Consider the following 24,029-nt stretch of genomic DNA (forward strand, 5'->3'; position numbering starts at 1 on the left):
TCTTTGGTGTTCCCCCAGAGTTCACTGCTGTCTGGGTGTACAACATATGTTTCAAAGTCAAGCCTGGGTGTGGTGGCTCATGCCTATAATCCTAGCACTTTGGGAGACCAGGGCTCCAGATCACTTGAGTCCAGGAGTTCCAGACCAGCGTGGGCAACACGGCGAAACCCTGCTTATATTAAAAATACAAAAAACTGGGCGTTTCCGGGAGTGCCGCATGGAGTTGGTGTCAGCCACTTTTGGCATGGTGGCCTTTTCCAGCCTGGGTGGGCCTATCCTGTCACTGAACCCGCAGGTAGTTGCTGAGTTTCAGAAGGAGGTGGCACGGGTTTGCAAGCGCATAGCCCGATGAAAAAAAGAAGAACAACTGGCTGGTCGCGGTGGCTCACGCTTGTAATCCCAGCACTTTGGGAGGCTGAGGCAAGCAGATCACCTGAGGTTAAGAGTTTGAGACAAGCCTGACCAACATGGAGAAACCCCGTCTCTCCTAAAAATACAAAAATTAGCCAGGTGTGGTGGCACATGCCTGTAATCTCAGCTGCTCAGGAGGCTGAGGCAGGAGAATCGCTTGAACCCAGGAGGCAGAGGTTGAGGTGAGTTGAGATCTTGCCATTGCACTCCAGCCTGGGCAACAAGAGTGAAACTCTGTCTTAAAAAAAAAAAAAAAAAAAAAGAACAACTGTCTCCTGGAGTAGCCTATGTGCGCCACCTACCTAACCTACTGAATGAAACCCAGATCCTTTCCTATTTCTCCCAGTGTGGCACTGTTACAAGGTTCAGACTATCCAGAAAGAAAAGGACTGGAAATAGCAAAGGCTATGCATTTGTGGAGTTTGAGTCTGAGGATGCTGCCAAGATAGTTGCTGAAACAACGAACAACTACCTGTTTGGTGAAAGACTCTTGGAGAGTCATTTTATGCCACCTGAAAAAGTACAGAAAGAACTCTTTCAAGACTAGAATATTCCATTTAAACAGCAATCATATCCATCAGTGAAACGTATAATCAGAATCGGCACTTACACAAGAGCTACGGATGGAAGAGTGGTTTAAAAAGAAAGAAGGATTACTCGGGAAGAAATTAGCTTAAAAAGGAATTGATTATGATTTTCCTTCTTTGATTTTACAGAAAATGGAAAGTATTTCAAAAACAAATCATCAGACGTCTACAAAAGGCCAGGTTTTATGTAAGAAGAAGAAAAAGGTTTTAGGCACTCCTGACACTCCTGAGAAGACCATGGATACCCAGGGCCCCACACCGGTTTGTACATCAACATTTTTAAAGAGACGAAAATCTGAAGTGGTTGAAATGAATGATGATGATGAAGATAATGAAATAGTTTTCAAACAGCCCATATCCTGTTTGATAAGAAGACATACAAGAGACTCAAACACCTACACATTCACAGAAAAGAAGACGAAGAAAAGGCAATCAGTGATTTTCAATGTATTATATATAAGATTTCTTCTGGACAACATTTTTATGAGAAAAATACAAAAAATTAGCTGGGCATGGTGGCTCATGCCTGTAGTCCCAGCTACTCGGGAGGCTGAAGTGGATCACCTGAGCCCAGGAAGTTGAGGCTACAGTGAACCGTGATCGCGCCACTGCACTCCAGCCAAGTCAAGTCATTACATTTATCTTAACCTATTCTAGGCTGGCTTAAGTGGGATTTGTATTAAGAATAAAATAGGCAACCTCACAGACATCTAAGTACAGAACTCAAAATAGGACCACACCATGGAAGGACTGGGCTGGGCGGTGATTTTTCTCTCCTGCATGCCTTCACTCTGGACTTCTGCTCCATGCTTGTGCTTTGCTCTGCAGATGAACGTTCGGCATGTGCTCCAGGCTCCTCCAGCCTCTGAGACTTTGGCTTGCCCTCCCAGTACCCCTGGTCCCAGTGTTACTGGACTTTCCATACAGATGCTCCTCTGCAAAAAATCTATCGAACACTCTGTGTGTCATTTCCAATGAGCAGGATAGAGAATCTGATCTGCCTGGCAGTGGGGGTGGGAGTTCCCTAGTTGTCCCTGGATTTGTAGTGCTGCCCTTTCCAGAGACTCGAGGAGGGGCCGGATATCCAAAAAGAGGGTGTGGGTGGGAATCAGTAATACAGTCTACTTCAACAAGAAAGTATAAAGTAGAGGCGGCGGCTCATACCTGTAATGCCAGCACTTTAGGAGGCTGAGGCAGGCAGATCACTTAAGCTCAGGAGTTTGAGACCAGACTGGGCAACATGGTAAAACCCCATTTCTACTAATAATACAAAAAATTAGCTGGGCATGGTGGCACATGCCTGTAGTCCCAGGTAGTTAGGAGGCTGAAGTGGGCATATTGCTTGAGCCCAGGAAGTAGAGGCTGCAGTGAGCCAAGATCATGATGTCACTGCACTCCAGCCTGGGCAACAGAGTGGGACTCTGTCTCGAAAAAAAAAAAGTATAAAGTGGCAGCATCTGTATGCATGATTGAAGTCATGCTTTCCATCTATTTTCTTCCACCTTTCCTGTTTTCTCTCTCAAACACAATATCTTAAGATTTTCGTCATGTTTTCAAGTACTCATAAGCATTATTTGAATGGCTGTATCATAATCCATTATCTGGACTCATTGTCATTTATCCATCTGCAGTTGCTGGAGATACTGCCCTTTCTGCCACTGTCAGTCACCCTTCTGACCTTGCACTGTGTCCAGTTATCTACTAATACACATACCGGTCATTTAGGACTTAAAGTTAAGAATAAATAGTTACCATGGTTTCTAACACTTCAAAAAGAATGTATCTTCCTAAAAATAGAAAGGCTTTGTGGTTATGATAATTTTAAAGCAAAATAGACAAATCGATGTTGAAATTAATGTTTTGTTTTATTCTTGTATCTATTTTTCACTTCTCTGTCATTTTGATGGATAAAGTTTCAATTGGAAGGATTTTTACTTCAAAATGGAAATAGCATATGACATGAGAATGGGAACTCTGAAAGGTTCAACTTTCTAGTTTACTAAGATTGTCACAAAAGCTACTGACAGTCGATCATGATTGGTCTGTATTGAAAGTGAGTTAACATTATGTACAACTTAAGCCGTATACTTTCTATCAGATATAGAGAAATAGGTGGTGTGTTTGGAAAAGTATTGGGCTAGGAGTCAGGAAGCTTGACTGTTAGTCCCAATCCTGCTTCTTCAGCTGAGCACCCCGAGGCAATAATTCAGCAGCTATTTCTTAAATACCTAATGAATTTCAGGCTTTGTAGTCGGGCTGGGAATATAGACATAGATACTGCATTCATGATTCTCCAAGGCTCCCTTCCTCACCCCGGCTCACAGTGAGCTTTCTTATGCATTGTGTAAATTTGTCTCCTAACCGGCCCCAACTCTCTCTCCAACCTGCTTTCCAGGGCAGTTGTGAGGATCAAATGAGAGAGAATATGTGTGAAAGCAAATTCTAAATGATTTTAAAATGTAATAGAAGTATGACCCATGGAAAATTATTTAAAGATCCTTAGAATTTTAGATAAACAGTACGTTAACCTGAGTTCTCTATGGTTTTTATTTTAAATGGGTATGAAAGTTTTACAATGGACCACTGATATGGTTGAAAATCTTGGCTTGATTTTTCTCTAAGAAAATGACAGTGTGATTAATTGTCTAAAATTGCCAGCCAAAAAAAACCAAAACCTTTTTTGAGTTGATTGACTGGATCAGTCAAAGGAACGTTGACTGTATAATGGAGAAATGTTTTCTGTGTTCACTAAAAGCTTGCCTTTGTTTGATTCCAGCTGCAGCACATCGTGAGTGATGAGATCTGTGTGCAGGTGACTGATCTTTACCTGGCAGAAAATAATAATGGGGCCACGAGAGGCCAGCTGAACACACAGAACTCAAGGAGCCTCCTGGAGTCAATGTATCAGTGGAAAGCTGAGCAGCTAATGTCAGATGAGAATTGCTTTGAGGTGAGAGTTGCTCAGGTAGTCAAAGACCTTGCTGGTGACAATGTCAGTTGTTAGGATTCTCTGAACCAGAAGTTAAAGCCAGGGTACTTTGACCCGTGATTCTACTCCTGGACCTTTTAATGAGTTCACCAGAGAAATACAAAGTGGAAGTAACTATCTTCCTGGACAATCTACTTTCTTTCTTGCCTTTAAAACAAACAAACAAACAAACAAAAAACCAAACTAGTTATATATGGTTTTTACAATTTTGTATTCTTCTTTTTCTCTGAACATTTTTCATAGTATGCTTTGTAAATATTACTGTTAGAAAAATGGTGGTACATGAAATCCATGGTCATGATCATTATAGAAAAGAAGACAGGCCCAGCACACATGGCTCACACTTGTAATCCCAGCACACTGGGAGGCTGAGGTGGGCGGATCACGTGAAACCAGCTTGGGCAACATGGCAAAACTCCATCTTTGCAAAAAATACAATAATACAAAACTTAGCCAGGTGTGGTAGTGTGCACCTGTAGTCCCAGCTACTCAGGAGACTGAGGTGGGAGGATCGCTTAAGCCTGGGAGGTCAAGACTGCAGTTAGCTCTGATCACGTCACTGCACTCCAGCCTGGGTGACAGAGGTGACCCTATGTCAAAAAAATAAAAGAAAAAAAATGCAGATAACCAAAAAAAGTCACCTTAGAATTCTTTCCTGAAATCACCATTGACATTTCTAGACTTTTCTATGCTTGAGTATATAATTTGAAAGAATTTATACTGTACAGACAGTCTTTAACTTTTTCATTTTTTGAGACAGGGTCATGCTTTGTTGCACAGGCTGGAGTGCGGTGGTGCAATCTTAACTCACTGCAACCTCTGCCTCCTGGGTTCAAGCGATCATCGTGCCTCAGCCACCCTAGTGGCTGGAATTACAGGCATGTGCCACCACATCAGCTAATTTTTGTATTTTTGGTAGAGATGTGTGTCAGATCCCGGGGTCCAGGTCCAGCCCAGGCTGAAGTCTGAGGAAAGTGGGTGGGTGAGCGGCAAGAACACTCAAGGGGCCGTAGGCAGGTGAAAGATAGTTTTATTCAGCAGCAGCTCTCATTAACAGCTTTCTTACACTATCCTTCTTATTAGCAGCTTACCGTTCACCCTGTCTTGGCGGCTTGAGCCAGCTGCCCCCACACACAGCTGCGCAGCCGGCTCTCCCTCACCTTCAGGGTCAGCGGCTTAACTCTTTCTCTCTCTGGGCATGAGCAAGCCCAGCTGCGTCCTGGCTCCCTCCCATCCGTCGGCAAGATGGACAGTTTTGGCGCGCTCTCTCTTTCCCTGGGCGCCAGTGCGCCTGCCATGTCAAGCCATGTTGAGCCGAGACCAGCCAAGCCCCCAAGAGCCCTGTCCCTTATGCACAACGTCAACAGGGCAGTTATACCTTTTACAGACAATAGCGGCATAAAGCCAAGTATGAACTTACACAAACAGGTTATATTACAAGTGGAGGTGTGCGTTTGCACACCAAACTCCTGAGTCACGCAGGCCTGGATATCCGCCTCAGCCTATTCCTTGACCAAAGCACATCCATGTACCTTACAATGTGGTTTTGCCATGTTGGCCAGGCTTGTCTCAAACTCCTGGCCTCAAGTGATCTGCCCGCCTTAGCCTCCCAAAGTGCTGGGATTACAGGTATGAGCCTCTGCATCTGAACTGAAATGGTCTTTAATGTATTTTTGCTCAATTAGCAACACTTCTGGGTCTTTAATGTCCCTTTAACGGCTATTTGACATTCACTTTTTAGAGAATTAATGCCTGTATTGTTGGACATTTAGGTTGTTTCCAATTTTTCACCATTATAATGGATAATTATAAAAGCAAATAGTTGGAAACAACCTAGACGTCCAACCCACTATGGGGAATGGTTGATGACATCCTGTTATGAATATTGGAGACAGATTTTGCAATTCTCAAATTATAAATTGTGAAAAGGCAGAGTCTGCCACACCCCAACCCCAAGATCTATTTTGGAAATAACTGTATTTGTGTGTATATGTTATTGTCAGGTTGTAAGCTTTACTAGCAGAGAGCAATTTTTAAAGCTTTAAAAGAAAAGAACACTGAGCTAGATCTAGCTTCTGGCTCTGCGTGTTTATTGATTAGTGGTATGCCTTGAGCAACCAGAACTCTCTGAATTTCAGTTTTGTCTCTGTGTAAAATGAAGAAGGTTGAAATAAAAATTCTCAGGTTTCCTTCCAGTCTCTGGTCCTCTCCATGTGATTCTGATAGTTACCTTGTTTGCAGAAAGCCCTTAGGAGACTGAGAATCTCAGGGTTCTGAAAGGGGAGTTCCACGTGCCATCACCATTGATGGTTGTTTTGTGCAAAACATGGTTTGCTTGCCTCTATTGGTGTGTTGCTTTTAAGTATGGAATTTTTTTTAATCACACAAATAATATTAGTGGAAGTCAGAATTTCAGGAACTTCATATACAATTGGTGCCATTATAGCAACACTTTTTTTGTTTTGTTTTTGAGACAGGGTCTCACTGTGTTGCCCAGGCTGGAGTGCAGCGGTATGCATGAATGCCATCAGTTTTTAGCTAACACAACAGATCCCTGGAGGTCAAGGCATCCTGGCTATCACTCTAGCCTTCCTACCAATTAAGTTAATTACATCCACCTTGTTGATGATGGTGAAGTGCCACCACCTGGCATCCGCTGTTTTCGCCTTCCACCATTCCCAATGACACCATGAAGCCTGGTCTCATGGCAGCATCTCCTCTTGTCGATCCTGGCCTACCAAGGATAGTGCCACTGGGTCTCTCAAATATTCAGGTGCCCTTCTCACTAGTGCCTTCCTTGTTAGCCTAGAGAGAGGAGTTCCTGTGAGCCCTCCAAGGGCACATAGTCAAGTGGTGGATTCCGAATCTGCTGGCATGTAACGAACCATTCCAACATTCCTACCTCCCTGTACCTTCCGGCTTCTTTGATGCTGTGCGAATGCAGTTCTATAATCTCCTCCTAATTCACTGCAGCAACTGTTCCATCCACATTTGAAGGAGCCACTCCAGCAGCGTGTTGGAGCCCCAGGTGTCCTTGCCAAGCCATTAAATCCTGAGACTGCTCCCAGGTGAGTGTATATTCTTGTGTATACAGCCTTTACTCTCCCCCTGATCCAACACCCTTATGTCCACTCCTCCACCTCCTCTCCCAGATTCTGCCAGTACTCACTCGGCAGATCCTGCAACATTTTTGGCAAAAAAAAAAAAAAAAAAAAATCATTCTCCCAGAGCAGATTGTGCTTGTGACCTTGGGCCATGATGAGGAATGACCATAGCCTGGTGTCAATGTGGGGCAGCAATGACGACACACCTCATCCTGCTGTAAGGCCTTGTTGGAGGCTCTTTGCCCAGTCTCCAGGCAAGAGGCAGCTGCCCTTCTCTTAGCAGGGAAAGGGGGCTACTTCTTTTAGCCCAGAGCAGTTAGTGGAAACTGGTGGTTCAAAGTTCTCAGATGTATCCACTTAAGTTTCTCCATATCGGATATCAGGATCCCTTTTCTTTTCTTTTCTTTTCTTTATTTTGAGACGGGATCTCACTCTGTCACCCAAGCTGGAGTGCAGTGGCGTGTTCTCAACTGACTACAACCTCCACCTCCCAGACTCAAGCGATCCTCCCACCTCAGCCTCTTGAATAGCTGGGACCACAGGTGCACAACATCATGCCTGGCTAATTTTTTGTATTTTTGGTAGAGATGGGGTTTTGCCATGTTGCCCAGTCTGGCCTCAAACTCCTGAACTCAAGAGATCCACCCACCTTGGCCTCCCAAAGTGTTGGGTTACCAGTGTGAGCCACTGTGCCCAGCCCTTTCTTTGTCTTCTTCTTTTTTTTTTTTTTTGGACATGAGGTCTCTCTCTGTTACCCCGGCTGGAATGTAGTGGCGTGATCATGGCTTGCTGCAGCCTCAACCTCCTGGGCTCAAGCAATCCTCCCACCTCAGCCTCCTGAGTAGCTGGAACGACAGGCATGTGCCACCACACCTAGCTAATTTTTAAATATTTTGTGGACAGGGTCTACCTATGTTGCCCAGGCTGGTCTCCAATGCCAGGTCTCAAGTGATTCTCCCACCTTGGCATCCTCAAAATGTTGAGATTATAGGCATAAGCCACCATGCCTGGCCCCAGTACTTTTCTATCAGAGGCCCTGAATTTAGCATAAGTGGCCCATTACACTTGACCCTTTGCAGTTCTACCATCCTTACAGTTCAATTCCATGTCTGATTTTCAGCCTGTTCTGCTCTGGGCAGAAGAAGAGCGTTTCTGGCTTCCATAACATGCTCTGAGCTGACGGGTTTAAGCCTGTCATTCCCTTTCTTCAAGGTGTCTAAAGAAATCAACGTAAGTCAACAATTCCACAATCCTTATAATTACAGTTGCCTCCATACTGTTCAAGTGTGAGCACAGTGTTTTTCAAATTTTAGCATGTGTAAGAATAATGTTGAGGGCTTGTTAAGACACAAATTGATGGCCTCACTCCTAGAATCTCTGATTGTAAGTCTAAGGTGGTGTTTGAGAATTTGCATTTCTAAGTTGATATGAAGTGCCAGCAGTGCTGCTGCTGATGATCCAGGAACCGGATTTGGAGAACTTTGTTCTAGTGCTACTGCATCAGCCATGCCTGCCCTTCCACCTGTACCATATCCCAATCCACAGTAGGTGAGTTTCCTAGTGATGGTATTGCTATAGCACACCAGCACATCACTACCCCACTTACCACCAGCAATGGATCCTGTTGTCACCTGTTTGGTGAGTTCCAGAATCCTGTTCTAAAAGTCTACTCTCTAGGGCTACTTTTTAAATTTTTTAAAGATTTTTATTTTATTTTTATTATTATTTTTGAGATGGAGTCTCACTCTGTCACCCAGGCTGGAGTACAGTGGCATGATCTCAGCTCACTGCAACCTCCACCTCCCAGGTTCAAGTGATTCTCCTGCCTCAGCCTTCCGAGTAGCTGGGACTACACCACATGCCACCATGGCTGGCTAATTTTTGTATTTTTAGTAGAGATGGGGTTTCACCATATTGGTCAGGCTGGTCTCGAACTCCTGACATCAGGCGATTCACCCACCTCAGCCTCCCAAAGTGCTGGGATTACAGGCATGAGCCACCACACCTAGCCCGAATATCTTTGTCTTCTTATCTGACAGATGTTTTCACTAAGAATGGAACTTGAGGCTCGCAGTTATTTTCTTTTGGCACATTGAAGGTGTCATTCCATGGTCTTCTGGTTCCTGAGGTTTCTGTTGACTGTCAGCCTAATTGTTGCTCCTTTGAAGGTAATCTGAATTTTTTCTCAGATACTTTTTTTTGGTAGGGGACCAAAAAAAGGGGTTATGCACTCCCAAAGTGCTGGATTACAGGGTCTCACTTTGTCAGCCAGGTTGAAGTGCAGTGGTGCAATCTCAGCTCACTGCAGCCCAGACCTCCTGGGCTCAAGCAATCCTTCAACCCCAGCACTTCAAGTAGCTGGGACTCCAGGCATACACCACCATACCTGACTAATTTTTTGTATTTTTTGTAGAGACAGGGTTTCACCATGTTACCTAGGCCGGCCTTTAACTCCTGAGCTCAAGCAAACCACCCACTTCAGCCTCTCAAAGTGCTGGCATTACAGGCATGAGCCAGCATGCCTGGCTCAGATACTTTTAAGATTACAAAATGTTTTTGCCTTTAGTTTTCTGCAATTCTACCGTAATGTGTCTACGTGTACTATTATTTTTATTTGTCCTGCTTGGCGTTCATGAGGCTTCTTAAATCTGTGAACTATTGTTTTTCATAATTTAAAAAGTATTCTCTGTCATTATTTAAAAAAAAATATTGCTTCTGCCTCATTATCTTTTCCATTCCTTTATTTTATTTATTTATTTATTTTGAGACAGGGTCTTGCTCTGTTGCCCAGGCTGGAGTGCTCACTGCAGCCTAGAGCTCCCAGGCCCAAGTGATGCTCCCAGATCAGCCTCTCTAGTAGCTGGGACCACAGGAGTGCCACACCTGGCTAATTTTCATATTTTTTGTAGAGTCGGGGTTACACCATGTTGCCCAGGCTAGTATTGAACTCCTGTGCTCAGGCGATCTGCCTGCTTTGGCCTCCCAAAGTGCTGGGATTGTGTGAGCCACTGTGCTTGGCCCCTCTTTCCTTTTTTTCTGGGATGCTGATTAAAGGTATATTTGGCCTAGTCAAATATGTGGTGGTGTGCACCTGGAGTCCCAGCTACTTGAAGGGCTAAGGTGGAAGCATTGCTTCGGCCCAGGAGATCCAGGTTGCAGTGAGCCGAGATCGCACCACTACACTCCAGCCTGGGTGACAAAGTGAGACCCTGTAATCCAGCACTCTGGGAGTGTATGACCCCTTTTTTGTCCCCCCCACCCCCACCCCAGAAGTATCTGAGAAAAAATTCAGGTTGCCTTCAAAGGAGCAATAATTAGGCTGACAGTCAACTTCTCAACAGAAACCTCAGGAACCAGAAGACCATGGAATGACACCTTCAATGTACCAAAAGAAAATAACTGCCAGCCTCAAGTTCTATTCTTAGCGAAAATATCTGTCAGATAAAAAGACAAAATAAAGATATTTGGACCATGTGTGATGGCTCATGCCTGTAATCTTAGTACTATTTTTTTTAAAATAATGACAGAATATTTTTTAAATTATGAAAATATACCTATAGAGGATCCCTAGTGTATCCTCTGTATCACTTACTTTCTCTTCTGTGTGTTTTATTTTTTTTTTTTTGTCACTTCATGTTTCATTCTGAATATTTTCTTCTGAATTACTAGGTTGGTGCAAAAGTAATTGCGGTTTTTGCCATTACTTTTATTCTTTTTTTTTTTTTTTTTTTGAGATAGAGTTTTACTCTGTTGCCCAGGCTGGAGTGCAGTGGCACAATCTCGGCTCACTGCAACCTCCACCTCCCGGGTTCGAGCGATTCTCCTGCCTCAGTCTCCTGAGTAGCTGTGAGTACAGGCTTGTGCCACCACTACTGGCTAATTTTTGTATTTTTAGTAGAGATGGGGTTTCACCATGTTGGCCAGGCTGGTCTTGAACTTCCGACCTCAGGTGATCTGCCCACCTCTGTCTCCCAAACTGCTGGGATTACAGGCATGAGCCACAATGCCTGGCCAGCCATTACTTTTAATATCTTCCAGTTCATTAATTCTCTCTCAACTGTGTCTAACTGGCTCTGGAAATCGTGAATGGAATTATTAATTTTGGTTATTGTATTTTGTCTTTCTTTCTTTTTCTAACAGACAGTCTTCTTACCACCCAGGATGGAGTATAGTGGTACGATCATAGCTCAATGTAACCTCAAACTTCTGGTCTTAGGTGATCCTCCCACCTCACCCTCCTGAGTGTCCATACCTATAGGCAGACCACCAAACCTGACTAAGTCTTTGACTTTTGTAGAGATGGGGCCTCGCTGTGTTGCCCAGGCTGGTCTCAAATTCCTGGGCCTCAAGCAGTACCCCTGCCTCGGCCTCCCAAAGTATTGGAATTATAGGCATGAGCCACTGCGCCCCAAGTTAATGCTATTGTACTTTTCAATTTAGAATTTACTTTTTAAATACCTGTGGTGCTATTTTTTTTTTGTAGTTTTCTAAACTCTTGCATCTTATATTTTACTTCCTTGAACATATTAACTATAGTTATTTTGTAGCCTGTGTCTGATTCCAATATCTGGAATCTCCGAGTATGTTTCTATCATTGCTTCTTTCTGATAGTTCTTGGTTCATGTTGTGTTGTGTCCTACTGAGTCTAGCTACCTTAGTTGTTTGCCAAACATTTTTAAAAAATCAGTTCGTAATGTTTTGAGGCTTACGATAATATCTTCCTCCAGAGACAATTCTGTTTTCCCATTCCACATACCTGAATGCACTAGCAATCCAAAAATTTTAAATTCAGTTTTGGGGATTGAGGCCGGGTGCAGTGGCTCACACCTGTAATCTCAGCACTTTGGGAGGCTGAGGCAGGTGGATCACCTGAGGTCAGGAGTTCGAGACCAGTCTGGCCAATATGGTGAAACCCTGTCTCTACTAAAAATACCAAAAAATTAGCTGGGCATGGTGGCAGGTGCCTGTAGTCCCAGCTACTCGGGAGGCTGACGCAGGAGCATCACTTGAACTTGGGAGGTGGAGGTTGCAGTGAGCTGAGATTGTGTCACTACACTCCAGCCTGGGCAATAGAGTGAGACTCTGTCTCAAAAATAATAATAAAATAAACATAAAAAATTGGGGGAATTGAGACTCAAAGCTGGACTGCAGTCTCTGTGATGTTCAGTTTACTTTCAGAATACCCTAACTCTCAAGGTACAGCCTTTCATTGTCCCCACCTAATGGTCTGTGGGTTTATGAGAGCTACACACAATACCCCACCCCAGGGTTTGGCAGTCCCTGGACTCGAACTTTTGTCCCCGTTGCACCTAGAGGCTGTTCAACGTGTACTGCCCAGCTTCTCAGCCACCTTTTTAGAGGTGGGAAACATCCGCATGTGAAAAGTAGCTCCGAGTGCTGAGTTACCTCTCTGGATTGCTGTCTCTTCCTGTGTCTTAGTCTAGAAATTCTTCACTATTGTGTTAACTCTTTGATGTCTTCAAACAGATTTTGGGGTTTTTTTGTAGCCAGTTTTTATTAAAGGTAAAAATTGCATAGCTTTTCCCATTTTTTTCCTTGGTTAAGTCTATTCATACTGCCTGCTCCTTGAGTCAGAAGCAAAAGCATGGAGGTTGGAATGAGCCTGGGAAGAATGAGGGGTCCCCTCGTCTGGCGTGAAGGGTGTTCACTCCAGACATGGAGAAGGGTAAAGAAAAGAAAATCATGAAAGGCCAAGAAGGCTTGGAAGGGTAGGCTGACTGGAAGGGACTGCCTGCCCACTGACTGCCCTCTGCCTCCACTGAGTGAGTCCTACTTGCGTCGGCTGAGTTGGGTGCTGCCAAGCTGGGGCAGGGGTGTGCGTCAGGCATGACTTCTGCCCTGCATGGATGTATAAATCAGGCGAGGACAGGGAAGAACAGAAAGCCCCAAATAATAGTGGCTCAAATGAGAGAGAAGTTTATTTCTCTCTCACATCAAAACAAGTCTGAAGGTGGCAGTTCACAATTGGTAAGGTGACTTAACAACGATGTCTAGTGCACTTACAGCCTCATGACACTTTATCCTATTGGCCAGAACTGCGTCACACAGGCACACCCACCTACAAGGGAGGCTGGGGAATATAGTCTTTATTCTAGAGCACCATGTGCCCAGTTAAATGCAGGAACACTGTTACTAACTAAGGATGTGTTAAAAGATAAACATGGCCAGGCGCAGTGGCTCATGCCTATAATCCCAGCACTTTGGGAGGCCAAGGCAGGCAGATCACTTTGAGGTCAGGAGTTCAAGACCAGCCTGGCCAACATGGCGAAACCCCGCCTCTACTGAAAATATAAAAATTAGCTGGGCGTGGTGGCACATGCATGTAATCTCAGCTACTTGGGAGGCTGAGACAGGAGAATCGCTTGAACTGGGGAGGTGGAAGTTGCAGCGAGCCAAGATCGTGCCATTGCACTCCAGCCTGGGGGACAAGAGTGAAATTCTGTCTCAAAAAAAAAAAAAGAAAGAAAGATAAACTTAAGCACTTAGAATTTTAGGAGTTTGAGCAGACAGTGATTCAAGAATCAGGCAGTGCCAGACGGCAAGTGGTTTGGAGCTCAAGGGGAAAGCTTGTCTAAGGTGCACACAAAAGCAAGGCAAAGAAAACATTTGATTAATTAAAGTGGAGCAGTGGCCTTAATGTCCTTAGAAGTCAGTAGGTGGTTTCTGATTGGTGAAGTCCTTAATGATTAGTGGGTGATTTCTGATTGGTGAACTCCCCAGTTAGAGGTTAGTTGGTGGTTTCTGATTGGTAAAATCCCTAGAGGATAGTTGGTGTTTGCTGATTGGTGAAGACCCTAGTGAGAGGTTAGTTGGCAGTTTCTGATTGGTGAAGTCCCTAGTTAGAGGTTAGTTGGTGGTTTCTGATTGGTGAAGTCCCTTGTTAGAGGTTAGTTGGTGGTTTCTGATTGGTGAAGTCCCTAGATAGAGGTTAGTTGGCAGTTTCTGATTTTGTAAAATTTTGTTTCCTAGGATATGGCGTTCATGATGAGTGGGGATTCAGTTTGCTTACAAAAGAACCTAGAGTATGGCCAGGCATGGTGGCTCATACCTGTAATCCTAGCACTTTGGAAAGCTGAGGCAGGAGGATCACTTGAGGCCAGGAGTTCAAGACCATCCTGGGCGACAGAGTGAGACCCTGTTTCAATTTTTTTTAATAATAAAAAAAAGAACTCAGAGTACTAGAGCCACCTTAGTCATGCTCTCAATTAATTATTTTAATGAACAAGAGGATTACTTGGGGACAATTAGTGATTCTGCTAGTCCCTCTCCTCTCCTCCCTTATCTTCTCTTCCTCGAGGAAGCCTGCCCTGACATCTCCAATACTTCCTAAGTCCCTCTTCCTCTGCCCCACAGCTCAGAGAGACAGACCACTGTAAGAAAATTTGGAATAAGAAAAAAAATTATTGGATGTCTCCAATGGAAAACTGTGTTGTTTTGATTAGAGCACACCCTTCTGACTAATGATTCTAGCCCTTCATTGCCTACAACTCTGTACCTTGCAGATGACAGATCGCAATGCAAAATAATTCATCTCTATAATCATGCAAAGAAATGGTCCAGTGGAGGTTAAATTGACTCCCTCCCCCAAGTAAAAAAGCCAGCTTTACATCTATTTGTAAATTTATTTCAACATTTCTTGACTCCATATAAATATATGCTTCTTTGACTTCTCCTTTGAACCTGTTGTAACATCTCCAGGTTCCCTCATTAATAATGAGTTAAATACAATCTTTTACATACGTTCAATTTTTATCTATATGAGATAAAGGGAAAGTCTTGGTTTTGAGGCCGGGTTTCCTGCCTGGGACACCATTATTCCCAGGGAGAAGGGACAGGCAGCCAGTGGGACTAAGGCTGGGCAGGGAGGCAGGTCGTCTGCCTAGTTCAGCAGGGACATCCACTCATCTTGCCCCCCACAGCGGCTCACAGAACAATTCTGACCTTGTCAACCTGCCTGGAAGATGTGTGTGACATCCCTTCTGGATATCTGGGTGATGAGGAAGTGAGCAGAGCTGTAAACCCAAGACCCTTCCCAGGCCCTCAGAAGCCTTGGCTGGGTCCCTGGGTTAGGGAGGGAACTGGAGGGTCTGGCATGTGACCAGAGGGATGGGGCAGGGATGGGACTGTGAGCACTTCCTGGTCCACCCAGCCCCAGGACTGAGGTCAGCAAGGCAGGCTGCAGCTGAAGCACCGAGGCCTTGAATGCCACATGGAGAATTCAGAATTTGCAGACGATGTGCAGGGTCCCAGGTTCCCCAACTCTTTCCTCTCTGTTCTTCCTGTGAGCCCCAAGTTCTGTCCTGATCAAGGGGAGGGGGGCCTGGGCCCCCAGACCTTCACAGCACTTCTTTCTGATGAGTAAGGTAACAGATAGGAGATTAAGGTCTGGATCTGGCAGGCACTTGCCAAGGGCCACACGGGAGAGTAAGATGGCATGCTGCGCCACCTCCACCGGAGCTGGGGCTGGGAGGCAGGAAAGAGCAGGCCAGCTTGGCCCCCCATCCCTGCAGCTAGGGAAGCCTGCCCTGGAAGGTACACAGGCAAAGTGTATCATCCGCTGGCCCCACTGCCCGTTTGTCTAGGCAAATGTCTTCCTGGCTCAGCCCCCGAGTGACCTGCCTCTGTCCTGCCCCTCCCCTTGGGGCCCCACCTTGCCCGCTGCCACCCCACTCTCCAGGACAATTTAGAGTTCCACACAGCCCCTCCTCCGGACCTGGAGGAGGGACACAGGATGACCCTCAGTGCAGCTCCCTCCTCCTGCCCCAGGGAGCCAAGTGGAATGGAGCAGCTGGGAAGCCAAGGCCCTGAACGGTCAGTGGAAGAAGGGTCCCCTCTGTGCTCAGCTGTGCAGGGAGGCACATGGAGGGGTGTGGAGAGGGGCAGGACTCTAGCATGGAACAGCAGGGTGTAACTGCAGCTGGACTGCAGGCCTGGCAAGGCTCTGGAGCTCAGAGGAGAAGGGGAATGCTGTCATGGACTAGAGGGCCAGGGAGGTCCTGGCCCAGGGGGCTGAAGCTGGCTCATGACAGGAGGAATATCACCCAACCCTCGCGGCCCAACCCCCATCCTGTCCTGGACACTGCGGCTGTTTTCAAAGTATTATTGTTGAAACATTTATCGATGTGAGGCCAGAGTTCCCATCCAATTCATTTCAGGTATCAGGATGGGTTATTTCAGGTCTTTAGATGCCCTCTGATGAGAGGCTAGGGCAGGGGAAGAACAGTGTGAGAGAGAGCCTAGGTCTAGCCTGGCACGCATTCAAATTCCAGACTTGCCTACCCCTGACCCCACACTGAGCCCTGACACTTGTCACAGACTCAGCCCTGATCCTGGCCGTTCTCTGAGCCCTGATCTTAGACATAGACTGAACCCTGACCCTGGCCCACAGAGAGCCCGGATCTCCAGTTCTTGGTTGAGTTTTCTCCAAAATTGTCCTTGGTCAGGAGAGGGTGTTGGTGGGGACAGGGAGCATGTGCCTGGCTTCCTGCATCACCTCCCCACTCCTGGAGCCTGAGCCCTCTGCCTGATGGCATGGAATGGCCTTCAGGTGTGTTTCTGTCCCTTATTGCTCATCATGTCCCAGGGAGCTGCTGCTTTCCCCACTGTTGCCAGGCAGGCCTCAGCACCGACAGACTCTCAGCAGAGGCCCAGCAATGCCAGAGCCCTGCCCCCTAGCTTTGGCTCCAGCCAGCCTGACCTGGAGGGGACAGGAGATGAGGACCCAGTGTCCTAGGGTGTGGGCAGAGCCATCAGAGAGCAGATCTTCCTGGCCCTGAGTGTTCCAGGGAAAGGGGTGGCCTTTCCAGGCCCAGCAGGGGTTGGGCAGAGGGTGCTGATGCTGCTTTCACCCCTCCTCTGTGGGACACCAGCGCCTCCACAGACAGAGGCTTCTCAGCAGCACCAGGTCCACCAGGTGAGACCTGGGCATCCTAGGGGCACAGGGAAGGGAGGCAGAATGGGGGTGCTAGAGTGGGTTGGCTGGCCTGGAGATGGGGTCACGGGCCACTAGATGGGTGGCCCGTGGAAGGGCTTGGAAGAGAATAGGGGCCAATGAAACCAGGACTCGAGGTAGAAGTTGCCAAAGGCCCAAGCCTCCCTCCCTGTCCTTGGGAAGCCATCTGTCCGCACCCCGACCTGGCCAAGCTGGCCCCTTAACAGCTTCTCCCAGAGGAGCCAGGAAACAGCAGAGGATGCAAGGTTTCCAAACAGATGAGTTGTGGTGAACTGGGAGGATGAAAGGCTGCTTTGGGAGGTGTGTACAGCCTGGGTTACAGGCCTTGCAGGAGAGGGGTGGGTTGTGGAGGATTGCTTTCCCCCATCCTTGGAAAATAGCTCCAACGGGGAGGTGAGACAGCCCTGCCCCCCAGCTTTGGCTCCAGCCAGCCTGATCTGGAGGGGACAGGAGGTGAGGACCCAGGAGATGAGGGAAGGGGTATCCAGGTAGAAGGAGCTGGGTGGGGAGGATGGGAGTCTGGCCAAAGCCCTCTCCAGGTCTGATTTCGTACTGAAGGTTTCCAGCCATTATCTTCCCACCAGAGGAGGCCCTGGTGACCTTGGACAAATCATGGCAGGGTCACACAGATGCCAGGAGCCTGGTGGGAGAGGCTTTGGAAACTTCCCAGGACCCCAGCAGGTGGGGTGGGAGGCTAGGTCTGAGACCTGAGCCATCCCACGAGGCGCCAGCCTCCTGCCCTGCCTGTCCTTTTTTTTTTTTTTTTTTTTTTTTTTTTTTGAGACGGAGTCTCGCTCTGTCGCCCAGGCTGGAGTGCAGTGGCGCAATCTCGGCTCACTGCAAGCTCCGCCTCCCGGGTTCACGCCATTCTCCTGCCTCAGCCTCTCCGAGTAGCTGGGACTACAGGCGCCCGCCACCACGCCCGGCTAATTTTTTTGTATTTTTAGTAGAGACGGGGTTTCACCGTGGTCTCGATCTCCTGACCTCGTGATCCGCCTGCCTCGGCCTCCCAAAGTGCTGGGATTACAAGCGTGAGCCACCGCGCCCGGCCTCCTGCCTGTCCTTTGGCAGCTCTCTAAGCCTCTTAGGGCTGCCATGGCCCTCCTGTGTCAGAGGCTGGGGAGGGGGCAGGGGCATGAGAGGAATGTGCAGGGGACCCGGGAAGGATAGCTCTACCCAGGCGCGCCCACCTCCACACTCACCCTGCCCAGTCCAGGGCTCTGATCAGGATTCCACATGGGAAAAGCGCTGTGGGAGGGGGACTGTTCTCTCCTGATCTTCCCCTCTCCAAACCCCCACACAGCCTGATGGAATAGGAGCAGGACCAAACTGGGACAGGAGCTGGCCAGGGGATGGGACATGGACCAACCCCTTCCCAGTGAGCTCCATGCCACCTGGATACAGAGCTCCCACCACAGCCACAATTAGCACCTCCGGCATCCCTGCAGCCACCATCCTCACAACTACACTCACCACAGTCATTCCACATCACACCCAAACCCACACTCATACCCCCAGCACCGGCATGGTCACCACCTCCATATGAAGACTGGATAGGACTCTGAACTCCTCCTCAATGTGTTTTCAGGCCCATAACCTCCCAGGCTGTGGGGCAGGCACAGGCCGCCCCCATTCAAGACTCTGCAGCCCCAGAGGTCAAGGGCTTTGCTGGAGACCACCTGGCGAGTTAGGGCAGCCAGGCTTGCACCCCCAGCCACAGGGGTGGAAATGTGGAAAAGGCTGGGCAACATCAGTCCTTTCTTGAAGGGAAATTCGAGAGTGTCTTCGTGTTTGCCACCTGCTTCTGAAGCCTTAGAAGCCTAGAGAGCCTTCAGCATGGGTGTGCAGTGGCTTCTGGCTGCTGGGATTCTCCTGGCTGGTAAGGGAGTAGGGTGGGGCGGGCTGGGCCTGGGCCAGGCATCCTCCTTCTCAATCAATTTCCACATCTGGGTTGACCTTCATTGTCCTCATGTGGGTCTGGCCATGAACAGCCTGGGGGATACCAAGACATGGCCAGGGTCCACTCCTCAGTCCCCCAGGCTTGGAGCTCCCAGAGGGCACTTGGGGTGACCAGCTTCGGGGAGCCTGGCGCAGGGCAGACCCCGCATGGGTCTCAGTGTACACTTGTAGGTAGGTGTGGAATTAGCTCCCAAGACTTTCAGAGATGCCCCCCGCCCTCCCCACAAAATATTTTTAGGTCCAGCTGTCAGCCTCCTGTGTTCTGAGGATGTGATAAGGCAACAGCCTTGTCCTATGATGAGGATTGGGCAGCACTTCCTGGCACCCTCAGGCTGGCCTGGACCTCACGGGTCATTCAAACAGAACAGTCCAGGGTCCTCAGCCTGGAGACAGCATCACCCTGGGGAGCTCTTAGGCCCTTGGGAAGGGACCCTGTGATGGGTGGTGTTGGGGTGGGAGGCACAGGGAGGGGTCCTTGAGGAGTGTCAGGCTCCCCTCCTGCTTCCCTCAGCTCTGGTGGGTTAGGATCAGCATGTTTTCCTGGGGTAGCTCAGTGGTTTGGGGCTGGAGCCGGGCCAGGGTTTGGATCTCCGCAGGCCACTTCCCAAACGAGGGAGGCGGCAGGGAGGGTGTGGCGTCGGACAGGCTGTGGGCAGTCCCACCCCCCAGCCCCCTGGGTGGCAGGCAGAACAGGCCTCTCCTGTTTGCAGCTCTCTGGATGGTCTCGGCTTCGGCCTTGAACCTTCCTTCTGCTCACAAAGACCCCGGCTGGCCTCCCTCAGCCCCTGGCACATCTGCTTTGCAAGGCAACAGCAAGAAGACACTCCTGTCACTGAACATCCTGCCAGCCATCGTTGATGTAGTCTCTCTCTCAGTGGAGAGGAAAGGGGAGGCACCTAGCACACGGGCAGAAGCCCTCTCTCCCGAGGTATCTGGGGACCAGGAAGCTCCTCTCGCCTTGTCTTTGGATTCCTCCTTGGACCAGCCTGTCCCTTCAGGAACTGCTGGGGTCCCGGGCAGCGCCCCACCTGGACCAGCCCCATCAGCACTGGCTTGGCCTACGGCCCACAGAACCCCTGAATCCCAGCCAGTGTCCTCTGTGGCTGGACTCGTGGCTGGACCTGTGGCTGGACCTGCAGAGGAGACGTTGGTCCCTGGATCTCCAGAGATTGCTGCCACATTACCACCACCAGCCTCTCTTGGCCCAAGGCATCTCGGGTCTGCGCAAAAGTCCAGCGGGGCCCCTGGGTTGTCTGTGACAATTCATGCTCCTGCCCCTGCAAACCTGAGGACCTCTGGCACCCCCAGACCCACCCAGCAGCCAGCTGGAACATCCTCTGCCCCCACAACCTCTGCACCCATATCGGGATCCCCACCGCGGATGCCCTGGCTCCCAAGCAGGCACACCTTCAGTCCCCATGCCTGGATGCTGTCTGCGTCAGGGGCTAGCAGCTTTGGCCCAGAAGCCTCCTCATCGCTGACATTGGCTCCAGGGACCACGGGGAAGGCTGTGTCCCCAGAACCCCGCAGCCCATTTGTGCTTGTGTCGATCGTTAACACATTGGCTGTCACAGAGCCTCTTACCCCTGTAGGTCCAGGGTGGTCAGGGTTGGCCATGACCTCCCCAGTCCTCATAGGGGATTCAGGGTCACCCAGAGAGTCTGTGGCTTCCAGCCGGGGCCCGGGGCCCAGTGTTCCTTTGACGTTGCCATCGCCCTCAGCAGCAGCACCTTCACAGCCATCACTGTCCCTCTCCCCACACCTCTCACCTGTGTTGGCCCCATCCTCATCCCCACTACCCATTGTTCCATCTTTGTCGCTGTCACTGTCACTTTCCCCACCACAATGGCCATTTCAGTCACCAACTGCATCACTATCCCCAATCCTGGCCCCAGTTTCCCCTGTAAGTACTAGAGCCAGAACCTCTGCAGACCCTTCTGTGTCTGTTCCCATGCACAAGCACACATTATCCCACTGATACCTCCAGCCTCCCACTCACCCTACCATCCTTGATGGTTGCAGAGCCAGCCACTCTTCAGGGGACAGTCCAACCTGGGCCAGGGGTCCCTGCCAGCCCAGCCACCACAGCCACCCTCCCTCTCAGATGTTCCTCCAGCCTTCCCTCTGCCCCACCCAGCCCCAGCTCCCCAAGGGTCCCTGGGGGTGCTGACCCCACCCAGTCATCTGCCCTGCCTCATTGCAGCCAGACCTTCTCATTCCAGGACTCAGTCTCCTCTAGCCCAGGACCCAGTCACATGGCCCGCTCCGTGACCTTCACAATCACCAATGAAGCCTTCTCGGCTGCACTCTTGAATCCTGCCTCCTGGAAGCACCAGCTGCTGCGTAAGATCATCCGCCACCAGGTGAGGGCCCCTCCTCCAGAGCGCAGGTGGCCAGTGAGGCAAAGTGAGGCAGAGTTCCTGCAGCCAAAACCAAATCCGTCTCCGCCTTGGTTCTGGAACCATGGGTGCCCTAGCCAGCAAGTACCATTTCTTGCCTGTCATCCAGGGGGAACTCTGAGTCTCTGCCCATTAATTTATTGGTTCATCCCTTCATTTATTCAACTAACTCATTTCTTCCTACCACTAACTGAGCACCTACTGTACCAGGTATGGTGCTAAGTGCTGGGAACACCACAGTAAGCAAAGTAAGCATGGCCCCTGCCCTCAGGGAGCTTGCAGTCTGGAGGAGAGGACAGCCCTACAAGAAGTGATCAAATGAATCCAGATGTCATCGTAGTTGTGATAAGCTATGGAAAGGGGAAGTGCAGACAGGATAGGCAGAGAGAGGGGGCTGCTGGGGAGAGGGGGCTGCCCAGACAACACCTTTCTGAGAACTGGGAATTTTAACTGGGACACAGAAGGTGGCCAGATAAAACACAGAGGGGCTTTCTAGGCAGAGAACAGCACCTGTGATGACCCTGAGGTGAAGAGGTGGTCAGAGGCAGCAGAGGCAGAGGGACACTGGGGACAGGGGCTGTAAGGAGAAGCATTTGGAACAGGGGTGGGAGAGGGAGAAGGAGAGGCCTGTTAGGAGCAGGGCAGTCGTCCAGGTGAGAGAGGTCTGGATGGCAGGCCAACATGGCAGCTGTCCAATGCAGAGCTGAGAATGACTGCATTGGAGAGCGATTTTCAAGAAAACGGCAGAGAGGAAAAAGCCTAGGAAGGCTGGGTGTTTGCTGCAGCCTCTGCCTCCTGGGCTCAAACCATCCTCCCACCTCAGCTTCCTGAGTAGCTGGGACTACAGGCACACACTACCATGCCTGGCTAATTTTGGTATTTTTGGTAGAGAAGGGATTTCGTCATGTTGCCCAGGCTGGTCTTGAACTCCTGGGCTCAAGCAATCCTCCCGCCTCAGCCTCCCAAAGTGTTGGGATTACAGGCATTAGCCACGACACCCAGACAGACCTTGAGGCTTTCAGCAGAGGATGACTGGCAGGTTATCTCTGGCCACTGTGTGAGGAACAGCTTGGGCGGGGCCTGGGAATCCCAGGTGGTCCATAAGGGACCATTGCAGGGACCATGCCAAGATGATGGAGGGTGGATGAGGGTGGATGGTAGGGTCAGAGAGGGGGTGGGTTAGGGCAGGAGGGAAGGTGGGGAGTGACACGTGCCAGCCTTCCATGCCTCTGCCCATCCTCAGCTCCAGCCCCTCTACCACGAGGCCTTCCCCGGCTTCCAGGGCATCGGTGTCCTGGTCTTCAGGTGAGTGCACGTGGCTCTCAGGGCCCACCCATCACCCACCAGCTGCTCTGACCCTTCTCAGCCACAAGGGCACTGTCCCAGATGCCTAGCTCTGCCTGTCCCACCCCCTGTTCAGGAGCACCTGGGGGCAGAGGCAGGAAGAGCCCTGGACAGGCAGGGAGGAGGCCCACGTCTGATTCTGCCACTGGCTATGCTGTGTGACCTCAGATGCCCTTTGGCCTGCCCTGAGCCCTGATTCCAGCTGCAGGATTTGGGCAGGAACGTCAGGCATTGTCTGAGTGCAGTGGGGAAGGCAGGGGCAGCAAGGGCAGCAGGCGTGTAAATGACATGCAAAGGGATGCAAATCCCTTGGGCAGGGTCCTCCACTCTAAGCCTCTGGGGAAGAGGAGACCCGAGACCATATTTGCCAGCGGAGACCAGCCTTGCCATGTCATGAGAAAGGCTGAGAAGGTCCAAATCGCTGCACCCCTACTTGAGTGGTGAGCTCAGTGTGGGCTTTGAATCCTGTAAGTAATTTAAAGGCTCAAATGCTCCCAGTGACAGCAAGCTCACTCTCTCTCCAGGCCATGCTCCTGAGCTGCTCAGACAGTTTTCCCTTTTAATAAATGGAAGCCTTCTATGACTTCCCTGCCCTGGGCCTGAAGAGAAGTTTTCTCTACCCACTCCCAAGATGCACAGCACGCAAGTGCTCAGGGGAAGGACAAAATTTATTCTGCATTCTTATTTGTTCCCTGCCCTCCCCTCAAAAGCTCCTTCAGCGCCCTACTGAGGCCAGGCTACCTCCTCAGGCCATGGGCAATTGGTCCATCTCCCACTGGCTTTCAGAGATTCTTCAGGCCTGTCACCTCCCTCTCTCCAGAGCCCCTGCTCCTTGTGATACAGCCAAAGATGTTTTTCTCAGTGTGACCCAGATTATCATCCTGAGAGCTCACAGCCAGCTGCAGCCTGGCTGAGTAACCCCGCCCTGGGCGCTCCCTGGGTGGGATTCATGGTATTCCCATGACAGCTGGCTTGTTGGGGTGTCCAAGGGAACTCCGTTTCACTGAGTGCCTGCTTTGGATGCTGGTGGCTGAGTCATTCAGGCCTCACAGCAATCCACTGGGAAAGGGATCATTATCCCCCTTTTACTGAGGAGGCAGCCGAGGCCCAGAGGGGTGAGGTGACTTGCCTTGAGTTACACAGAGAGGCTTTTCTCTGCCTGGCCCATGACTTCCCCTGTGGACTTCTCTCCCTTGGGATGCCAACTCGTGCACCAGCCAAGACCCCACCGGGTGCACAGGACCCCTCATGCCCCCACTGGCC

General features: G+C 49.5%; 1 pseudogene; it reads left to right on the top strand.

Moving 5' to 3' along the window:
• The first annotated feature begins 217 nt into the window (after positions 1–217).
• Positions 218–1,437, top strand: LOC129481545 (MKI67 FHA domain-interacting nucleolar phosphoprotein-like; annotated as a pseudogene).
• The last annotated feature ends 22,592 nt before the right edge of the window (positions 1,438–24,029 follow it).

This window comes from Symphalangus syndactylus, chromosome 5 (genome assembly GCF_028878055.3).
Source record: "Symphalangus syndactylus isolate Jambi chromosome 5, NHGRI_mSymSyn1-v2.1_pri, whole genome shotgun sequence".
Taxonomy (NCBI): Eukaryota; Metazoa; Chordata; class Mammalia; order Primates; family Hylobatidae; genus Symphalangus; species Symphalangus syndactylus.